The following is a 23,192-nucleotide window of genomic DNA, read 5'->3' as shown; positions in this document are numbered from 1 at the left end:
TTAGCCCTTTTGTATCATAAAAATCATATTTGGACTTCAATCCAAAATAATAACAACAATAACCGCAACAGATTTCTCAATCCAAAAATAATTCGTAAGAAATCAATCAAATTCATTTTGTTCAATATAGATATATATTGAAACCAAAAACATATATGTATATATGTAAATCAACCAAATTAAGCCTTAAATCAACATAATCAAGTAAAATCTGAAATTGACATAGAAGCATAGTCAATAGCTTCATTTGAACCGTAATTTCACAATAAAAAGCAAAATCATGAAAAAACTCAATTTACAAAATACCTGTATAAACCCTAAGATGTCAATTTCTAAAAATTCTTTGATATATTTATACCTTGATAGTAATAGATATTATAATTATTAGGTGTGTGAAGTTAATTTGGTGTTATGGAAAAAGTTTGGAGTTAATTTGATGTTTTTATGTGTAAATTAAAAGTTAGGATAATTTTTAAAAGATTATATAAAGATGGAGGATCAAACTGGATTTTCTCCAGTTTTGGATAGATATTCTAATTGAAAACAGATGATCATCAGGATCATCATCAACTTTGTTTTCTCTTTCTTTGCCTCTTGGTCTTTTCTTATCGTTCCTGAACCGTTTCTCTACCGTTTCTTTGATTTACGGAGATTCGACCGTCCGAATCACTCGAAATTTAAAACATAGCATCCGTATGCATAGATCTAAGTCCTAACCGAAGAGTTTTTAAGTTTCGGCAGTATTTGGAGGAAAACGTCTTAGACAGAATTTAGAGGAGAATCGATCGGGTGTATTTTCTTCAATTAGTAGTGGAAATGGATATTCACTTTGACCGAGAACGAGTTGCCAAAGGAGAAGTTTGTGTTCTTCACGTGTCATCTCGTTATCAAATCGCTGTCATCTTTACCAAAGGTCTACCGTCAACACTGTTCGAAGATTTTCGAAATAGTCTCAACGTTCGCCCTCCGAACCTTTCGACTAAGGGAGTGTATTAGACTATGTATTTAGTTATCATTTATCTGTATCATTCTGTTATTTATCTCTAGCCTATAATATAGGTTCAGTTGTTGACTATAGTAGTTCACTACAGAGTGAACTGTATTCTGTATAAATACTAAACTTCATATCAATAACAATCACTGAGAATCATATTGTTACACCCATTTATCACATAATTAAAATATCACTATCACATCTAACAAACCAATACTAATAACAAAAATAACAATTAACCCAATTTAAACCCACTTATAGCATAATTAAAATATCACAATTACTTAATTGTATATTTGGGCTCTCAAGTTGACAAATTTTGATGAATTAGCCTAACTACAATAAATCTCAAGTTGAAATAGTATGAATTACATATGACCATAAGAAAATTAAGTTGACTGATAAGGCCAAAACTAATTGATGAGAAGTTAAGGATAAGGCTAAAACTAATTGATGACAAGTTGAACAACCATAATCTAGTCAAGAGGATAAGATCAAAACTAATTGAACTAATCATAGAAACTCACGCATGGCGTACAATATGAGTTTCATCAAGTTTAAACAGTTTAAGCAACAAAAAAAAATTAACCAGCAAAACCAAAATATCAATATAAAACAAGGACCACAGATGAGCTTCTCAAAATAAATATGTAATATTTTACAAAGGCATTTGATTATACAACTTAATAACACAATGAACCAATCAATCAAACTAATTGTTCTGAAACATAAACTTTTTAAAATAATGCAAATTTAATTGTAAGATGGACATGTTAATATAAAAATAAATTATTAATTCAAAACCTCAACTTACTTGAAGCCTCTTATCATCTTTGCTGTAAGAAATGATGGTTTTCGCTGGCCACATTAATTCTGCAATCAGTGCTAGAATATATTTTTTCTTTTTCGTGTTTCTCAAGATCTGTTGAATTACTCATATATTAATATGGATTTTCTTCATGTTTCTTCAATGTCATATTTCCTGCACAATATATACTAAGTTAGAATCATGTGTTTTCTAGATGGATTCACATTTTTCACTATCATTCTACATATTTTTGATTATTTTTTTTATTTCTTAAACATTGAAAGGTAGAACTATTTGGATTTCTCCTTTGGTTTTGATTTAAAAAAAATAACTCAATAGCCATATCCTGCATAAGCAAGGATACAAATAATATATGTAGGTTCGGAAACTTCAAAAGGCAAAAGAACAAATTCCACAAATCATTATATGTATAAACTTAATGGTGCTGCTCAAAGTTTAAATTGGAAAGCCATACACATATATTAAAATGAGGAGCTTTCAATAGATTAGAAAAAGAAACTAAAAATCAGTGAAAGGAATTTGTAGGCAAAGTTTTGAATCGCATCAAATTAACATCTATACAACTAATGAGAGAGAGTATACATACATTTCCTGAAAAAGCGCATGCAGAGCAACCACTCTTCTATAAGTGAAAGCTATTGTTTATTTGATGAGTGGGATAGAGAATAAAAGAAACTTTCTTAATAAAAGGAGGCAATGTTGGTGGAAAGTTGCTCCAGATATATGAGATTTGGGAGTCTAGGGTTTATGTTCATCAATCGTTTTATTTATATATGAGATCTGGCATGGTATATTTGTGATTAACTTTTATCCGTTAGGGTTAACGTGGAGGAATCATTTTGTTTATATATTTTAAAATTTAATAATTGCATTTTTATTTAATTTAATAGATTTTTATATGTTCCCTACATCAACACTTAGGTTTAATTAAAAAAAATAGATAATGATGAAATTTGACTCTAACATTTGTTTTAAAAGTGCAAATTTAGCCTTAACACATGAAATAGTTCAATTTTAATCCCAACGTTTCCAAACAAGATCAATTTTAGCATTATTATATTAAAAATTTGAAAAGGCTATAGTTTGACTATTATTTAATTATCATATTATAAATTTCAAACAAGTTTTATGATAAATTGAAGCAGTTTCATAATTTTGTTGTTGTTTGTAATTATATTAATAACACAATAAAAAATTTAGTCACCTTATAAAAAATTGTGTTAACATGTTTGAGCGAGACTTGGTTGTTAGTATTTTAATATATTTTTAGTAACACATTAAATATCTTAGACTTAATTGAGTTTGGAAGGTCCGACAAGATAATTAAAAAACACTCAAACCATTATTTTCAAATTTTCTCGGTAACATAAAGCTAATATTTATCTTGGCCTATAAACATTAGGCTTAAATTTGGATCATTTCGTATGTTAGAGTTCAATTTGCAGTTCACCTAATAGTTAGTGTCAAATTTGGCCTTTTATCCCAAATAGTTAGCCTCAAATTTGCCCCGTCCAACCTGCATATTATCTTGTAGGAACCAACAGGACGTTGGATCATCAACATCGTCTTGGCACGTGACAGAGTTCAGGTAAGAAGATATCATTAGTGTGGTGAATATAGACTTCGATTATCCACCATTTGTCAGAATATTCAATGGCTCAATCTAGTCGAGTTCACTTGAATTTTCACCGAAACAATGATGAAGAAGTTGATCAGCATGCAGGGCCCCACCCATTAGACTCTCAATACCAACTCATGGCAGAGGAAGTAGGTTCGCCCATAATTTAGCTGCCATGGAAAAAGAGATGGATGACCTAAAAGCCACGTATGAGTTAGAAATGGCCGATGTGTGGTGACAATTGCGGAAAGTGAAAGAAGGTGAGCGAGAAAAAGCCTATCGAGACGTAGAAACAGGTAGGGAATCCTCTACTACCCCTACGATCTTTTCATAGTTCTTATAGCTTTTAATTATAATTATGGAGTTTTGATACCCGAGCATCGACCTAATTATAGTTAAAGTAGATTTAGTGGTTTTCGGCTAAAGTTACCACTTTATTGAGAAAAATCACATGTCTTATGTTAATTTACATGCAATGTTTGCATAATTGTCCACATGAGATGGCCAAGTGATCCAAAATCCTAGTCCTCCACTTATTTATAAACAAATCAATTGTTTAAAACTTTACATTTTTTTTATTAATGTTATTTCTTTTAATTAGTTCAAAAGGTTATTTTATAAACAAATCAATACCAACAGGGCCGGCTGAGCTTCTAGGCAACATAGACAATTGCCTAGGCCCCCCTAAAAATTAGGGCCTCATATATATTATTATAGTAATATATAGGTTAGTTTGGTTAATTGGTAAAAAAAGAGAGCTGGGATAAATTTGCTACACATATAAGATTTTAAGTAAAAAAAAAATTGTCAGTTTTTGAAAAGTACAAAATATTGCCATATTTTATTTTTGGAAGGATAAAAGAGGCTCCACTCAATTGACTAAATGCTAGTAAGTAGATCATTATCTCCTCTTTTTGTGTTTCATCAGAAAAGAGAGCTGAGATAAATTTGTACATATATAAGATTTTAAGTAAAAAAAAAAATTGTCAGTTTTTGGAAAGTACAAAATATTGTCATATTTTATTTTTGGAAGGATAAAAGAGTCCCCACTCAATGGATTAGCTTTATTGTCTATTGAAAATGAAACATTAAAGGATATTGAATATAAAAGTTTAATTAGTGATTTTGCATCTCAACCGGCTAGAGCAATTTTTAGATGAATATTAAATTTGTAATTTCATGTATATAAATATATATATTTTTTCATGTATTTATAAAAGTTCTAAGGTATTCCTCCGAAAAAAGAGAGGATGATATTATATTTAAATACATCTATTTATTTTTATAGTTTTTTTTTTTTTGTATATAAGGGCCCATATTTTATATTTCGCATAGGGCCTCAAGTAGTCCCGAGTCGGCCCTGATCAGAACCACTTAAATCTCTAATGATCTTCTTATTCACTTCTCCTAAAGGTATCTATGCTGGTCATATTCTATCCACAACCACTTTCATAGACTCAAATTCAAAAATAAAGACTAATACAGAGTATACCAAGCATGGCCGGCTAAAATGGTGAAATTTGTAGGCAAAAAAGTTGTAGTTGAAGGAAAAGGAAAAGGGTATTGGGGATTTTGGGATTGTGGATAAGAGATGACGTTTAGAAGTTCAAATGGTCTGGCTCCAAGTTTGAGACCTTTAATTTCTGTACAATGTTTGAATGAAAAATCTGAAGTGGGTTTTGATGTTTGATCATTTGGGCACTCAACTTCAATAACCTCCTATCCTCATTCAGACATAAAATCTGTGTTTCTTCTATATCAAATATTATTGTTAGACTAACTTGGGATACGGAAAGTTCTATTAAGGTCCTGGTTCATTGGACCTGACAACTAACAAGGAACCATGTATATTTCTATTACTGTAAAATTTAAGGACGAAAACTACCACTAACTAGAGATCTTTGATTCTTCATTTTTAATGCATGTAACCATACCAATTTGGATGAAAAGCAGAACATGATTGCTTACCTTCAGGACTCTAAGCAAGCCACCTTGAATTTTTGGGATTTATGTAACAACCCCACCACTAGGAATGTGATTTCCTTCATTGCAACCTCTTAAACTGAACCTAAAACAACTCAGTATATTATATTTCTTCAATTGACAAGAAAACTGAACATTGGATAAGACCTATCCTATAACAATGCTAGAGGGTTTATGAATAGAAACAAAAGAAACCAAAAACATAGAACCCACAAACACAAAACTGAATATACTGACAACAAAAAGGGGTTTTTCAACAGAGCTGATGGAAAGCCTTTAGAACTTCAAGAATAAACATATAAAAAAACGAAATTAAACAACTTCATGACCAAAATTAATTTGAGGATAACTGAAAACCCTAAATTCATCAAGCAAACCAAGAGCAAGAGAAACACTAGAGGAATCAATATGAGGGAGTAAAGGAGATACTCTTTCTAATTTCTAAGATAAACAACAAATTTGGATGTTCAAACGCACTCAAGCAAGTGGAAGTGTTCAAGAAGTACCTGCTTCAAGGGATGGCCATCGGAGCTGATATCGTGGTCTGGGTTGAGCAGTAGTCGGTGTTCAGACGAGCTCGCAGTGGTGAATCAGTGATAGAAAGTAGCTCGCGCAGGTGAATAAATTGAGCAAACACGTCGAGAAATTCTGAGAGGAAACAATTTTAATTTTGGTTTGAAATTTGGGAGAATTTGGGGGAAACCGAATTTGAAGAGGGAAACGTCTTTCTATTCGAGTTTTGATCTGGAATTTTGGAAGAAAAAAGAGGGAAACGAAATTTTGAGGGGGAAACCTAATAAGTAGATGGGCTGTAAAATGAAAATGTTTTAACAAGGGGTTTTTTTATTACTAATATAATTATTAAGTGATTTTAATTTTATTAAGGAAATAAAAATAAAAAAATTTTAGTTTAGAGTGAATTAATAAGGGGAAATTTTAGTCAAATTTAATAAAAAAAAAAGTTTGCTTACTAATAATATAGTGAGGATATTTAGTCTTATTATATGTATGAGCAATATACTTTTAATAAGTGTATTTTATACCTTTATTAAATTTTACATATTAATAGTCATTTTTCTTATAGTGAAAGCAATCTTTGAAAGTGATCTTCCTTCAATCCAAAGTTTGGTAACCCGCCTGATCGCGCACATCGCTGAATCTGCAGGCGACAGCTGCGGTTTTTCTACTGTTCAGCAGCGCACACGACCACCGCCGGAACCGGATTACAGGATTGTGAGATGGGTGCCGCCGCCAGCCGGGTGGGTTAAGGTAAATACAGACGGTTCGACATTGGGATCGTCTGGTCATGAAGGTGCTGAGGGTATCTTCCGCAATACGAGAGGGTTTGCTAGAGGTTGCTTCGCATTCCGCATTGACAGTCCTTTTGCGCATATTGCTGAGCTTCGGGCAGTTCTTTTTGCAATTGATTCGGCATGGGAGAGGGAGTGGCACAACCTATGGGTTGAATCAGACTCGTCATACGTGGTTGGCCTGTTCACCGGAAGGGAATGGGGGGGGGGGGTGCCGTGGCAGCTCAGACAGGAGTGGCTTCTATCGAAGGCACGGTGCGCTCTTATGAACTTCAGAATCTCGCACATCTACCGCGAAGGAAACCGGGCTGCGGATCGCCTCGCGAAGTTCGGCACGACGGCTGCTAATTTGACGTGGTGGCACTCTGCACCGTCATTCTGTCAATCCTTTATTTTTGATGATCTCTATAATGTAGCGCACGTTCGTTTCCTTTAATTCTTTCTCTCTTTGTATTTTTTCATTTTTTGGTTCGTTTCGGGTTGTTTGGAGCTCTTCGTTGGGGTGCCGACCTGGTCGGGATGTCATCGTTGGGCCTCATTCTCGTCCCAGCATTCTAATAAAAAAAAATATTAGGGAAAACACACACTTAATGATACAGATTGAAAGAGATAAATGAAGGTTTTAATCGTAAACCAACAAAGAGGTTATTCTCTAGCTAAACTAGAAGGAGTGAATCCCAATAACAAGGTTTAAACTTAAGTTCTCAAAGAGAATGATTTTTTATTGATAAAAGTTGGTTCATCCTTACAAAATAAGGGTTTAAATACATCTTCCTAATGATAATAAAAGACAAGGACTACCCCTACTAGGGTTTCAATAAGGCTATCCGTAAAAGGGTAAAATAGGTGATACGCCCCGACAATCAGTACAATGGTACAGGTACGGATTGTCAGGGTTGTTGGTGAATTACTTCGGGAGGAAGTAAACCTAGAGATCCGCCCAGGGTAGATGTTTATACGCCTCTTTGTGTACTCCTAGATCCGCCCCGCTCGTATGTCCTAGGGATCCGCCATCCTCGGTATAACCTCCGTGGGTTTGATGTCTGAGGATCCGCCAGAGCACGCGTGATCAGTTCTGCCAGTTAGGATGTCCGTATCATTCTATCCTTCTTTAAAAGATCTCGGCACTGATTCTTCTTTGTTGAACTCCAAAGGACCATCTGACTTCCACGGGCTAAGGTCACGGATGTTGAACGCTGGTGATATTTTACCGAGCCAATTCGGCAATGCTATATGATAGGCATTGGCATTGATCTTCTTGGTGACCTTATATGGCCCGTATTTCCTAGGCCGAAGCTTGCTGCTTCTGGCGTTGGCGAGTCTCTCTTGGCCCAAATATACCATAACCTCATCCCCAACTTCAAACTGTAGGTCCCTACGGTGTTCATCCGCATTAGCCTTTAATTTCTGATTTCTCTCCTCAAGAGTCTCTCTCACCTCTTGGTGCATCTGTACATAATCCTTAGCCAGCTGGTTGGCAGTCACGTTTCCTTTAGGAAGATGGGCTATATCAAGGACGTGATTTGGGGTCTTTGTGTATACTACCTCAAATGGGGATCTCCCGGTTCCCGAATGTACAGAGCCGTTGTAGGCGAACTCAGCTTGGGCTAAAACCACATCCCACATCCTGGGCTTATCCTTACATTTGCTGCGCAGTAAGTTTCCCAAAGTTCTATTGACCACCTCGATCTGTCCGTCTGTTTGAGGGTGGGCGGTGGTACTAAACTTCAGAGACGTATCAAACAGAGCCCACAACGTTCGCCAGAAGTGACTGAGGAACTTCGTATCACGATCCGAGACAATGCTCTTAGGTACGCCATGTAGCCTGACAATCTCTTTGAAGAATAGCTTAGCAGTCGCTGAGGCATCATTAGTTTTATGACAAGGTATGAAGTGGGCCATCTTTGAAAACCGATCAACCACAACAAAGATGGAATCCATGCCTCTTTGAGTTCTGGGCAACCATAGGACAAAGTCCATGGACAGATCCTCCCATATGGTCTCTGGCACAGGCAAAGGTAGCTGCAAGCCAGCATTTGTAGTGCGTCCCTTGGCGGTCTGGCAAATATAACATCGTTCTACTAAGTAGGCAACATCTCTTCTCATCTTAGGCCAGAAATAACGAGAACTCACTGCTTCATATGTCTTGTCTCGCCCAAAATGCCCTCCAAGGGATCCGCCATGTAGATCACGAATAACCTTTTTGCGGATGGAAGTGCAGGGTAAGCAAAGTTGGTTGCCCCTCATGAGATACTCATCCATCAGATGATACACCCCATCCCCATGCTGGTGTTGACATTTCTCCCAGATACTGCCAAAGTCAGGATCCGCCAAGTATTCTCCTCTGATGTGTTCAAAACAATCGGTCTCTAGGTTGACTGTTTTTATTAGTGACACCCTTTGACTCAAGGCGTCCGCCACCTTGTTCTGTTTTCCAGCCTTATAGATAAGCTTATAGGGGAACTTATCTATGAAGGCGGACCACCGGGCATGCATGGAGCTTCGAAGTTGCTTCTGACTTCCCAGGTACTTGAGAGCTTGGTGGTCAGTGTAGAGGATGAATTCTTTCCCCACCAAGTAATGTTCCCACACTTTCAACGCCCTCACTACAGCATAAAACTCTTGATCATACGTGGCCCACTTTTGCCGTGCCTCACAGAGCTTCTCACTGAAATATGCAATGGGCCTCTTTTCTTTCATCAAGACTCCACCAATCCCAACTCCACTGGCATCACACTCAACTTCGAACAGTTTATGAAAATTGGGATACGCCAGCACGGGCGCTGTACTCAACTTTTCCTTGATCAGGGCGAAGCTCTTCTCTTGGACATCCGCCCACTCGAACCCCCTTCCCTTCTTCAAACATTCCGTCAACGGGGCCACTATGGCACTGAAGTTCTTGATGAATCGGCGATAAAATGTTGCTAGCCCATGAAAACTCCTGATATCTCCCACATTCCTCGGAGTGGGCCATTCTCGGATGGCTCTTACCTTCTCCCCATCAACTTGGACCCCATCGCCACTAACCACGAACCCAAGGAAAACCAGGCTTTCCATGATGAAATCACACTTCTTAGTGTTGGCGTATAACTGGTGTTTCCTTAACAGGTCAAACACTATCCGTAAATGCTCCACGTGCTCCACCAAGGTCTCGCTATGAATCAGGATGTCATCAAAATACACAACTATAAATTTTCCAATCACCGGGCGAAGCATCAGCCTCATAAAAGTACTGGGGGCATTAGTCATCCCGAATGGCATAACTAACCACTCATACAATCCATCTCTGGTCTTGAAGGCGGTCTTCCACTCATCCCCAGATCGAATTCGTATCTGATGATAACCGCTCCTGAGATCAATCTTGGAGAAAACTCGGGATCCGCCAAGTTGGTCTAGCATATCATCCAGCCTTGGAATAGGAAACTTATACTTGATAGTGATCTTGTTAATAGCCCTGTTGTCCACACACATCCGCCAAGATCCATCCTTCTTGGGCGTGAGTAGGGCTGGGACGGCACATGGACTCATACTTTCTCTAATGTATCCCATTTCAATGAGCTCTTCCACTTTCTGCCTCATGATGTCATTTTCCTTTGGACTCATTCGATAATGGGGAAGGCTTGGCAAACTAGCCCCGGACATAAGATCGATATGATGTTGGATGTCCCTCAAAGGTGGTAACCCACTCGGCAGTTCTTCAGGGAACAGATCTTGATATTCGTCAAGTAGGCGGGTCACTTCATTCGGCATCTCCCTTTTGCCCCTTTGGGAGGGTTCGTGATTCGCCTTAACCATTACCACATACACCATCTGGCTCTCTTCACATTCGCTGACAAATGATTTGTGTGTAGGACAGACTACTAAGGTAGACTTCTCATCGGCCTTTGGCTCTCTCATCATTGCCGTAAGGACGAACTTCACCCCATCCTTCACAAATCTGTAAGTGTTCTCTCTTCCTGCATGGGTGGCATCGTTATCAAACTGCCAGGGTCGGCCCAATAATAGGTGGCAGGCATCCATATCGATCACATCACAATGGACTTCATCACTATAATCACCAATCACAATAGGTACCCTGCATCTCTGGGTCACCCTAAGTTCACCCACGTTTTTGATCCATCCCACCCTATAGGGGTCGGGATACGCCTCCGCCAACAACCCGAATTTCCGAACGGCGCTGCTGCTCACAATGTTCTCTTGGCTCCCACTATCTATTATCACATTGCATCGCCCACCTTTCATAAGACAGTGAGTCCTGAATAGTCGGTGCCTCTGATCTCCCTCTATCCGGCTGGAGACTAACAAACGCCGTACCACATGAATGGCGTATCTCTCTTCATCCGCCTCATCATCATCTTCTCCTAAAGGTTCACAAAATACTTCATCCCCTTTGTCATAGTCATCTTCATACCTCTCCACCATGTTGGCGCTCTTCCTCCTAGGACATTCATTGGATCTATGGCCTGGCTCATTGCACCGAAAACATTTAAAAGGCGCTGGCCTCGCATACGGATTGATGCTCTTAGGTGGTATAGGTGCTTCCTTGTACGGCCTAGTATCTCCGACAGATCCCCTTCCCACACTGTTGATCTTGGCCCCACTGGCACTCGCCACCTTCTTGCCTTTGTCATAAGACTTCACGTTATCTCTTCCTCCAAGCGTATACTCAGTAATGGCGGATCTCCTAGATCTCCCGGTTAGTTGAGACTCATCCTTGAGGGCTAAATTTCTGGCATCTTGTACCCAAACCACCATCTGTGTGCCAATACGATCCTGGATGTTGTATCTCAACCCTTCTAGATACCTAGAGGTCTTTTGGCTTTCAGTTTCTGACAAGTTGGCCCTTGTCGAAAGCCTCAAGAACTCGGAGGTATACTTATGGACACTTCGGGTCCCTTGAGAGCATCCCCTGTAGGAGCTGTAAATATACTGCTCATAATCCGGCGGTAAGAACCGCTCCCTCAACATCGCCTTCATCCGTAGCCAAGATCGAATCGGATCTCTGCCCCCTCTTCTTCTCTCTTCCCTCATCTGATCCCACCAAACTGATACGTTACCCTTCAAGCGATACGCCACCAGCCTTACTTTCCTCTCATCAGGAATCCCAACATACTCAAAGAAACGTTCCACTTCCGATAACCAGTCTAAGAATCCCTCTATATCCAGTTCGCCTCCAAAAGACGGTAAGTCTATTTTTAGCTTAAAGGCATCATCTCTATCAAAGTTTCCTAGACCTGGGTATACTCTAGCAACCTCCACACGTCGGTTGTCAACAGGCCCAACATCCCTCATAGTTCTAACGGTATCATCATTCCTGATACCCTCAAAGTCATCACTATCACTATCAGCGTTATGCACAAGGACAAAGTTGGGTCTTCTTACCTCAGGATCCCTAGGACCCATTTGTGGAAGCTGTTGTTCAGGGACTCCTTCCTTTCTTTGGGTTGATCCTCCCGCGGTTGGTCGGATTAGAGCCAGAACCTCCAGTTTAAAGTTTTCTAGGGACGTGGCTAGCTCCAGGAACCGTTGGTCGGTTTGCCTCTGCCGCTCATGGCTGGCTTGGATCTGCTCCGCGAGGTGCTCCCTCAGCTCCTCATACCTCCGGTCACTGGTTTCCATGGAATCTTGTGGTTGTCGGGGTTGAACCATTGCCAAAAGAAGTTTCGGGTCAGGAAACGATCAGCTCTGATACCAACTGATACAGATTGAAAGCAATAAATGAAGGTTTTAATCGTAAACCAACAAAGAGGTTCTTCTCTAGCTAAACTAGAAGGAGTAAATCCCAATAACAAGGTATAAACCTTAAGTTCTCAAAGAGAATGATTTTTGATTGATAAAAGTTGGTTCATCCTTACAAAATGAGGGTTTAAATACATCCTCCTAATGATAATAAAAGACAAGGACTACCCCTACTAGGGTTTCAATAAGGCTATCCCTAAAAGGGTAAAATAGGTGATACGCCCCAACAATCAGTACAATGGTACAGGTACGGATTGTCAGGGTTGTTGGTGAATTACTTTGGGAGGAAGTAAACCTAGAGATCCGTCCAGGGTAGATGTTGATACGCCTCTTTGTGTACTCCTAGATCCACCCCGCTCGTATGTCCTGGGGATCCGCCATCCTCGATATAACCTCCATGGGTTTGATGTCTGAGGATCCGCCAGAGCACGTGTGATCAGTTTGTTGGTGTGCCCTAGTTCATAGGCATTGGTTCTTATAAAATGAATTTGTGTCACATTAATAAAGGCATTAATCTAGTTCATTTATATCTTGTGCTATAATATGAATAGAGAATCCATTGATTGATAATCATAAAACCATATCCCAAGTCTATTCTATCATGGGAATGATTAGGACCACAGACTTGTATATTCGACGACTGTATGGTAGCAATTGATAATAGCCATAACACTTGATAAGTCAGTTGTGAATATGGGTACATGTTGTAAACATGTGACTGGATCGATCCGCCCGAGAAAACTATATGGTGGTTGTGTCATTAGTTTTCTTAAGTAGGTCTCTGACTGTCTTCAGACTAAATTTCATTATAATACCAATGTGGGAGCCGGTTCACTTTGACATATGCCTAACAGGTCTGTAACAGGATGCCAAATACGGGTATGATTGGGTGAACAGGTGAACACATTTGTATTGATAGTGAAGTGATGGAATTACCACTCACATAACAGTGAGATGATATCACAGGCCACTTGATAAGTGAGATTGATAAGTGTGTGGCCACACCCTGATAAGTAGTTTACTTATCTGATTCATTAATCTACTTAAGATCAAGAAATATCATAAACATCAGAGAGGATGACAGCCGCCATGCCTCTAGTTTATAATATCGATATCAAATGGTAAAAGACGTTAAGAGATAACTACAGGGTCTCTGCATCTTTAGACTGCTGAAATAGCTGTATTGGTTAGGGGCAGTAATGGTTTGCTAGAACCCACTTACTTTCTGTGGGCCGTGAGCCCACTGCTAGCTAAGGACAGTCCCATAGGATCGTGCACATTGAACATCTGAGTTAGAACTTATAGAACGGTACACTGGAGGGATGAGATTAATTAATTGGTTGACAGTAAAATGTTAAGGTAATTAATTGGTGGTTAATTAATTGATTAATTGATACTTTGTATCAATGTAATTGATTAATGGATTTAGGCGTTGAATATTTAATTGGTTAATTAGTTTACGGAATGTAATTAATTAATTTGTAAATTAATGAAATTGCATTCGTGAATAATTAATCAAACTAATACGTCAATTTATTAATTAGTGTTATTTATTTAATTGGGGTAATTAAATTTAATCTAATTGTAACTAATTGCATAGAATAAATACTATTGGTATTTATTTAAGTGATTATGTTAGGATTAGATTAGTTTTGTAATTAACCAATTAACCCTAAACCAATTAGGTTTAGGAATAACTACACTATATATAATAAAAGCCTAAAACCTAATTAACTAACCTAATACACATGATTTCGGCCAACCTATTGCTCAAAGCAATACACACAAAAAAACGCAGCCACCATTCATGTATAGTGGGATTTTATTGGCAAATTACTTATTCTCTCCAGTTCATTCTCCGTTCTTCGGCTAGCACCGGTTCTGGCTCGATAGCTGTTCGTACACCTGACTACGGAGATGTTACTACTTTGTGGATTCTTCAGCCGTCTCTAGAAGAGACAGTCCGAGTAAGTTTTTATCCTTAAACGGATCCAAAAGGTTTTATTCAATCAATGGTTAACAGACAAATATCAAACTAAAAGGGATTAGAAATAAATTTTAAACCGCAATTCCGCTGTGCTACAGTTGATTAACTGGCTATAATCCCTAACAGTGGTATCAGAGACATGGTTTAGTCCGTTTTGATTGATTGAAAAATTAATATGATTTGGTTTTATTATTTTTCCAAATCAAGTTTTGAAATTTCCTATTAATTCCTCGTGTAGAAATTGTTCTAGGAAGTTTTCAATTTTATTTCTGTCTGTATTTTTGGTGTGTTTGGTTCTGAAATTAATTTTAGAATAATTTAAAATTAAATAAAAATACAGCAACATTTTTTTTAAATAATAAAAGAAAAAAAAAAGTTTCGGACAAGGAACAGCAGTCGCGGGACTGCTGTCCGCGAACAGCAGCCCCGCGGCTGCTGTTGGGCGGACAGCAACACTACTGCTGTCCGCCAGACGGCAGCCACGGGGCTGCTGTCCGCGGACAGCAGCCCCGTCACTGTTCCGGGTCTGTTAAAAATTCAGAATTTGTTTAATTTTGGATTTGATGGGACTGATTTTAATCTTTAAATTTTTCTCGGGTAATTTTAATAAAATCAGGGCCCTAATACCGTTTAATTTATTAAACGTGTTTTTGAATAAAAATTAATTGGTATTAAAACGTTTTTGATTGGCATGCATATTTAATTTTTGATCGAATTGATAATTTGTATAAAATTGAATATGGTTAATTTGTGAAATTGTCCCAATAGACCGTGACACCGGTTTAAATTGGGAGAGCTAAATTTTAGATAGGTGACGACCCTAAAATTCAGTGGGAGCAAAATTATAATTTTGTATTTAAATGGATGTTAACCGTTTGGGCCTTTATGGGCCTTAGTCACATATGGTAAAAATTGGCGATTTCACCCTAAGTAACTCGGCTTAACTTTATTAGATGATTTTGGAATGCCATGATCATGCATTATATTTATATGTCTTACCGTGTAGTAATGTGTTATAGAGTTCTATGAGCCCTAAATTAAAGTCGGTTTGTAATTTAATTTAGTTTGGGAAATATGGCATGCGTGCCATTCTTTCATTAATGTAATTTTAGAATAGGTTCTATTCATAAAATTGTAATTGGTCGTGAAGAAGCCCAGATGGTCCAAGCCCATGGTGGGAGCCCAAGGAAACTTGAAGCAAGCCCGTGAAGATTAGATAATATATCTAGTTTCACTAGGATGTATTATAAGGCCCATAGAGTCTCTATGTTTATTTTGATTATACAATTGCTTAGTATAACATGAAATATAAGTAGCAACGATCACCAGATCATCACCCGCGATAATTATATGTTAAAGCCGTATCACTTAATTAATCCGGATAATGAAATATTGAGTCGTTTAAAAGTGCTTTCCAGATTCACACCTCTTCCTCCCAAGTAGTGCTACAGTGTATGACGTGCCCTAGCAGGTATGCTGTAGTAATTAGTGGGCCGTCGAGGGTTAGGATACTTCGGTATGGCTAACACGTGTATGGTGGTTGGACTCAACGTGGGTAGCATTAGCTCAGAGCGGGCCCTAAGCACAGATGGGCTAAGTGTCACAAAGCCCATCAAACCAAGAGTCCTTGTGGAGGATTGGATAGTCTATCCTACCAAATCGTCAATGGTCGACGGTGGAGCCCTAGCTCGGTTGATTATTGATGGATTGTGGATCTTGGTCAAGACAGCCAAATAAATATCACTAATAACGAATTAAAATGGATTATTAATTTGATCTTTGGCTTAAGCCCTTTATTCAAACTCTAATGTAATTTCTTCCACGTAGATTAAACTCCACATCAAAATTACATGAAAAGAAAATTAAATGGCTGCAACAAGCAACAACTCACTCAGACCACTCCTGGAAAAGGAAAAGCTTTCAGGGACTAATTTTCTTGACTGGTCCAGGAACTTGCAAATAGTTCTTAGACACGAGTCGAAGGAATATGTGCTGACTGCTGCCTTACCAGCAGCTCGTCCTACAGGTCGGGGCGTAACCGCTGATCGAATGGCGGAGTACGACCGACATGTTAAGGATGACAGGGATGTGTCATGCATTATGCTGGGTACCATGGTTCCTGATCTTCAGAAACAGTTCATGGAGCAGCACACCTTTGAGATCATGGATCAACTCAAAAGGATGTTCCAAGATCAAGCTCATCAGGAAATATACTTGACAACAAAGGCGCTATGCAGAACTACGATGCAAGCCGGGACTTCTGTTAGCACACATGTGCTAAAGTTGAAGGGTTTTATTGACACATTGTCAAGGCTTGGCTCACCAGTGCCTGCACAACTAGCAGTCGACATCATTCTTGGATCACTTCCGGCATCCTACAATCAGTTTATCATGCACTACCACATGCAGGGCGTTGATAAGTCTGTAGTAGAATTGCATGGCATGTTGAAACTTGCTGAGCAATCCTGCAAGAGGACTCCAGAAGTGTTGCTGGTTAACAAAGGGAACGTACCTAAGGGAAAGGCCAAGTCTAAGTCCAAAGCGAAGGCCCAAAAGGCCAAGCCCAATGCTAGGAAGGCGGCAGCTTCTAAAGGTAGGTTGGCCTCAGCAGATGATATCTGCCATGAGTGTAATGAGAAGGGACACTGGAAAAATGCGTGTCCAAAGCTAAGGGAGAAACAGAAGGACGAAGCTTCTGGTTCAGGTATTTATGTTGTTGAATTTAATCTGGCTATTTCTACATCTTGGGTTGTAAACACTAGATGTTGTACTCACATTTGCTCAAATGTGTAGGGACAAAGAAATAGGAGATTGCTGGGATCTGGTGAAGTGGATCTTCGAGTCGACAATGGCGCTCATGTAGAGGCCTTAAAGATCGAAGATTATTCTTAGAGATACCTAGTGGATTAGTTTTAGAAATTAGAAATTGCTATCTTGTACCTGCAATGCGCAGGAATATTATTTCAGTTTCTATGTTGGATATTTATGGTTTTAATTTTTAATATTGGACGTGGTATAATTTCTATACATCGTGGCAATATTGTTTATAGAACCACATTTCTAGAAAATGGTTTGTATATCCTTGATCTAAAACGTAGTGAATCAATCTATAACATAAAAGCTAAAAGGATTAAGACTAATCCTACATATATCTGGCACTGTCGTCTTAGCCACATAAATGAGAAACGCATAACTAGGCTTCACTCTAGTGGAGCGCTAGGGTCATTTGACATGCAGTCTTATGACACGTGTGAATCTTGTTTAAGAGGGAAGATGACAAAGGCGCCTTTCACCAAAACTGGTGTAAGGGCCACGGAGCTGTTGGAGCTGATACACTCAGATGTATGCGGTCCAATGAGCACCAGTGCTAGATCTTGTTTTCTGTACTTTGTTACCTTCACAGATGACTATAGCCGGTATGGGTATGTGTATCTGATGAAACATAAATCTGAAACTCTTCTGAGATTCAAAGATTTCAAAAATGAAGTAGAAAATCAACTTGGCAAGAAAGTAAAAGCGCTCCGGTCTGATAGAGGGGGCGAATAATTGAGCCAAGAGTTTGTCTCATTCTTGAGAGAGTGTGGGATTGTATCCCAACTCACTCCTCCTGGTACACCCCAATGGAATGGAGTGTCAGAAAGGAGGAATAGGACCCTGCTCAACATGGTCCGCTCAATGATGAGTCAAGCTTCTCTCCCTATCTCCTTTTGGGGATTTGCTTTGGAAACTGCTGCTCATACAATTAATAATACACCGAGCAAGGAAGTTGAAGGAACGTCATATGAATTATGGATGGGCCGAAAGCCCAACGTTTCCTTCATGAAGATTTGGGGCTTTGATGCACATGTCAAGAAATTGATAAGTGGCAAACTAGAGTCCAGATCTGTTAAATGCCAGTTCGTGGGTTACCCTAAGGAAACTAAGGGTTATTACTTCTACAACCCAGCTGAGAATAAAACATTCGTGGCTAGGTTTGCAATCTTTTTGGAAAAGGAATTCCTTTCCAAAGTAGACAGTGGGAGTGATATTGATCTAGTTGAGATTCAAGACTCACAAACTCCTGCAGCTTATGTTGAGGATGCTTTGGGAACCGATATAGATCCTCAAAACATTGAGGAGGCTAAACCGGTTATACATGTGGTGTTTCAAGTAGATTCGTACAGAATTCTGATGAACCATGTGTGTATATGAAATTCAGTGGGAGCATATCCACTTTCCTAATATTGTATGTCGATGACATACTGCTCATTGGAGGCAATATATTAACACTGCCAGATCAAGCAGTGGTTGAGTAAATGTTTCACAATGAAAGACTTAGGAGAAGCCGATCAAGATCTACAAGGTTAGATCCAACCGACTTCTAGGCTTGAGTCAGGTATCATACATAGACAAGAATCCATCATGTACTCTATGTTATGTACAAGGCCATATGTTGCGTGTTGCACCAAACATGACTAGTCGGTGCCAGTTAGACCCCGATAAGGAACACTGGAAGACAGTCAAGGCAATCCTAAAGTACCTTAACCGTACCAAGGATATTTTTCTTAGTATTTGATGGGTAGAAGGAATGGAAATATCAGGTTACACTGATCGAGACTTTGAGGATGATAACCAGTCACATACTGGTTATGGATTTCTCCTGAATGGCGATGCCATTAGTTGGAGATCCTTAAAGTAGCCAACCATTGCCGATTTTATGACGGAAGCTAAGTACATCGTTGCATGCGATGATGCAGAGGAAGTAGTTTGGATTAAGAAGTTCATAACTGATTTAGGAGTAGGTCAAACTCTCTTAAGATCAGTTGATGTTTTCTATGACAATACAGGGGTCATAGCACAAGCACTGGATCCTATGTCACACAAGAGATCCAAACGCGTACTTAGATAGTAACACATTACCCGGTGACATTACATTGTAGAGGGTTGACACTGAGAACAATGTCGCTGGTCAGTTTACCAAGGAAATTGGTAGTACTAGATCTATAGTGTTTAGGGAAATACCCGCTTGGAACTAGTTCTAGTGGGAGACTGTTGGTGTGCCTTAGTTCATAGGCATTGGTTCTTATAAAATGCTTTTGTGTCACATTAATAAAGGCATTAATCTAGTTCATTTATATCTTGTGCTATAATATGAATAGAGAATCCATTGATTGATAATCATAAAACCATATCCCAAGTCTATTCTATCATGGGAATGATTAGGACCACAAACTTGTATATTCGACGACTGTATGGTAGCAATTGATACTAGCCATAGCACTTGATAAGTCAGTTGTGAATATGGGTACATGTTGTAAACATGTGACTGGATCGATGTGTCATTAGTTTTCTTAAGTAGGTCTCTGACTGTCTTCAGACTAGATTTCATTATAATATCAATGTGGGAGCCGGTTCACTTTGACATATGCCTAACAGGTCTGTAACAGGATGCCAAATACGGGTATGATTGGGTGAACAGGTGAACACATTTGTATTGATAGTGAAGTGATGAAATTACCACTTACATAACAGTGAGATGATATCACAGGCCACTTGATAAGTGAGATTGATAAGTGTGTGGCCACACCCTGATAAGTAGTTTACTTATCTGATTCATTAATCTACTTAAGATCAAGAAATATCATAAACATCAGAGAGGATGACAGCCGCCATGCCTCTAGTTTATAATATCGATATCAAATGGTAAAAGACGTTAAGAGATAACTACAGGGTCTCTGCATCTTTAGACTGCTGAAATAGCTGTATTGGTTAGGGGCAGTAATGGTTTGCTAGAACCCACTTACTTTCTGTGGGCCGTGAGCCCACTGCTAGCTAAGGACAGTCCCATAGGATCGTGCACATTGAACATCTGAGTTAGAACTTATAGAACGGTACACTGGAGGGATGAGATTAATTAATTGGTTGACAGTAAAATGTTAAGGTAATTAATTGGTGGTTAATTAATTGATTAATTGATAATTTGTATCAATGTAATTGATTAATGGATTTAGGCGTTGAGTATTTAATTGGTTAATTAGTTTACGGAATGTAATTAATTAATTTGTAAATTAATGAAATTGCATTTGTGAATAATTAATCAAACTAATACGTCAATTTATTAATTAGTGTTATTTATTTAATTGGGGTAATTAAATTTAATCTAATTGTAACTAATTGCATAGAATAAATACTATTGGTATTTATTTAAGTGATTATGTTAGGATTAGATTAGTTTTGTAATTAACCAATTAACCCTAAACCAATTAGGTTTAGGAATAACTACACTATATATAATAAAAGTCTAAAACCTAATTAACTAACCTAATACACATGATTTCGGCCAACCTATTGCTCAAAGCAATACACACAAAAAAACGCAGCCACCATTCATGTATAGTGGGATTTTATTGGCAAATTACTTATTCTCTCCAGTTCATTCTCCGTTCTTCGGCTAGCACCGGTTCTGGCTCGATAGCTGTTCGTGCACCTGACTACGGAGATCTTACTACTTTGTGGATTCTTCAGCCTTCTCTAGAAGAGACAGTCCGGGTAAGTTTTTATCCTTAAACGGATCCAAAAGGTTTTATTCAATCAATGGTTAACAGACAAATATCAAACTAAAAGGGATTAGAAATAAATTTTAAACCGCAATTCCGCTGCGCTACAGTTGATTAACTGGCTATAATCCCTAACACAGTTCTGCCAGTTAGGATGTCCGCATCACTTAATCAGATTCATTTGATTTTTTTTTTATTTTTTTTCCAGAAAAATGCTTATATGTGAACAAAGAAGAAATATAACAAGAAAATGGTCAGAAATAAAACATTACACAAATACCAGTTAAAGCTAATACAAGATCCACTAAGGGATGAAAACAACTACAAAAAACAAAAAAAAATTCCATAAAAGTTATAAACATGTACTTCTCCTAAAACAAATCTGTTGAAAAACATCTGTAATCCAAACTTCGAATATTTGGATCTGAATCGTTTTTTATTGCAACCACCTAGATTTACTGATCCACCGATAAATCGTTTCCAGTTTTGCTAAATCCGAAAAAGATATAAACAATAAAATACTAGAGAGTAGATACAATTTATACACATAAAGAGATTTTATAAAATATTTGAACAAAAACTAAAGAAAATAACAAAATAAAGAAACACAAGAACCTAACCAAGTAAGAGGAGGGGAGGAATACAAACTTCTTTCATGCTACTCAAAGTAGATGAACAAAAATAAAAGGAAAGTTTGTATATTTGATTATGGGATTTGGACGAAGATGTGAAGAAGATCCGCGGTTATGTATGAGAATTGATCTAGATTAATTTAATTTATATTGATTAAATCATTCATATTTTAAATGTATATATATTATGTTTTTGATCATTTATTTGGTAACCTATTAAACTCTATTGGATGATTCACTTATATTTGTAATTCAAACTCAATTTAGCATAAATGGAACTATCAATATAACATTGTTTTAACACATCAATTTGATATATACATTGTCACACCAGATAAATTTTTAATTATTTTACTTTAGAAGAATAGTCACAAAGAGTTTGAATTATTTGTTGGGCTTATGGAGACTAATATATATAGGCCCAACTGAAGTGATGGGCCCAACTGCAGCGATCCAACGTAGTCATTCTAATCGAGTGGCGAACTGGGTTAACAATTCTTGTGTGTTTGCTTATTTTTTGTTTATCGTAATTTCAATTATTCCTAACAGTAATTTCAATTATTCCTAACAACTGGTATCCGAGCGAGGGTAATTACGATTAGAGAAGGAAAAACCCCTATGGAGAAATTCGATGGTTCGGATTTCGGTTTCTGGAAGATGCAGATTGAGGATTACCTGTACGGTAAAGATCTGTACCAACCCCTAGGTGAGCAGCCGGAGGATATGTATGATGACGAGTGGAAGCTATTGGACAGAAAAGCGATGAGCGTGATTCGCCTGTCGCTGTCCAGAAACGTGGCGCATCACACGGTGAAGGCAAAGACCACGAAGGAGATGTTGGAGATCTTGAGTTCGTTGTACGAGAAGCCTTCCACAGCAAACAAAGTTCATCTGATGCGGCGACTGTTTAATCTGCAGATGACAGAGAATATAGCAGTGGCGACGCACCTGAATGATTTTAATATGACAATCACTCAATTAAGTTCTGTAGATATTGATTTTGACGAAGAGGTATTAGCCCTAATTCTGTTATCTTCTTTACCAGAGAGTTGGAGCGGCACGGTTACTTCCCTAAGTGCTTCAGCAGGGAAAGAAAAACTTAGGTTTGATGATGTCAGAGACTTGATTATAAGCGAGGAGATTCGCAGGAAAGAGTCAGGTTCCACATCTGGATCAGCCTTGAATGCAGAGAATCGGGGCAGGTCAGATCGTAGGTCAAAGCAGAATCGTGGCAGGTCTAAGTCCAAAGGGAGAGGGAAACCTGTGAAGGACAAGAGCCACATCAAGTGCTGGAATTGTAATGAGAATCGTCATTACAAGAGTGAATGTAAGGCACCGCAGAAGGAGAAGTCAGTGAATTCAACCAGCGAGGATTTTGGTGATGCGTTGATTCTGAGTAATTCAACTGCAGAAAAAGCAGCAGAAGCCCCTGGTATTAAGTGTAAGAAGTCCTCTAGAGTCTTGGGTATTAGACTTAGGAGCTTCGTTTCATTCATGTAGTAGTGCAGATTTGATGGAAAACTATACCCCTGGGAAATTCGGAAAGGTTTATCTTGTTGATGAT

Source organism: Euphorbia lathyris, chromosome 4 (genome assembly GCF_963576675.1).
Source record: "Euphorbia lathyris chromosome 4, ddEupLath1.1, whole genome shotgun sequence".
Lineage (NCBI taxonomy): Eukaryota > Viridiplantae > Streptophyta > Magnoliopsida > Malpighiales > Euphorbiaceae > Euphorbia > Euphorbia lathyris.
This window is presented reverse-complemented; position numbering follows the sequence as displayed.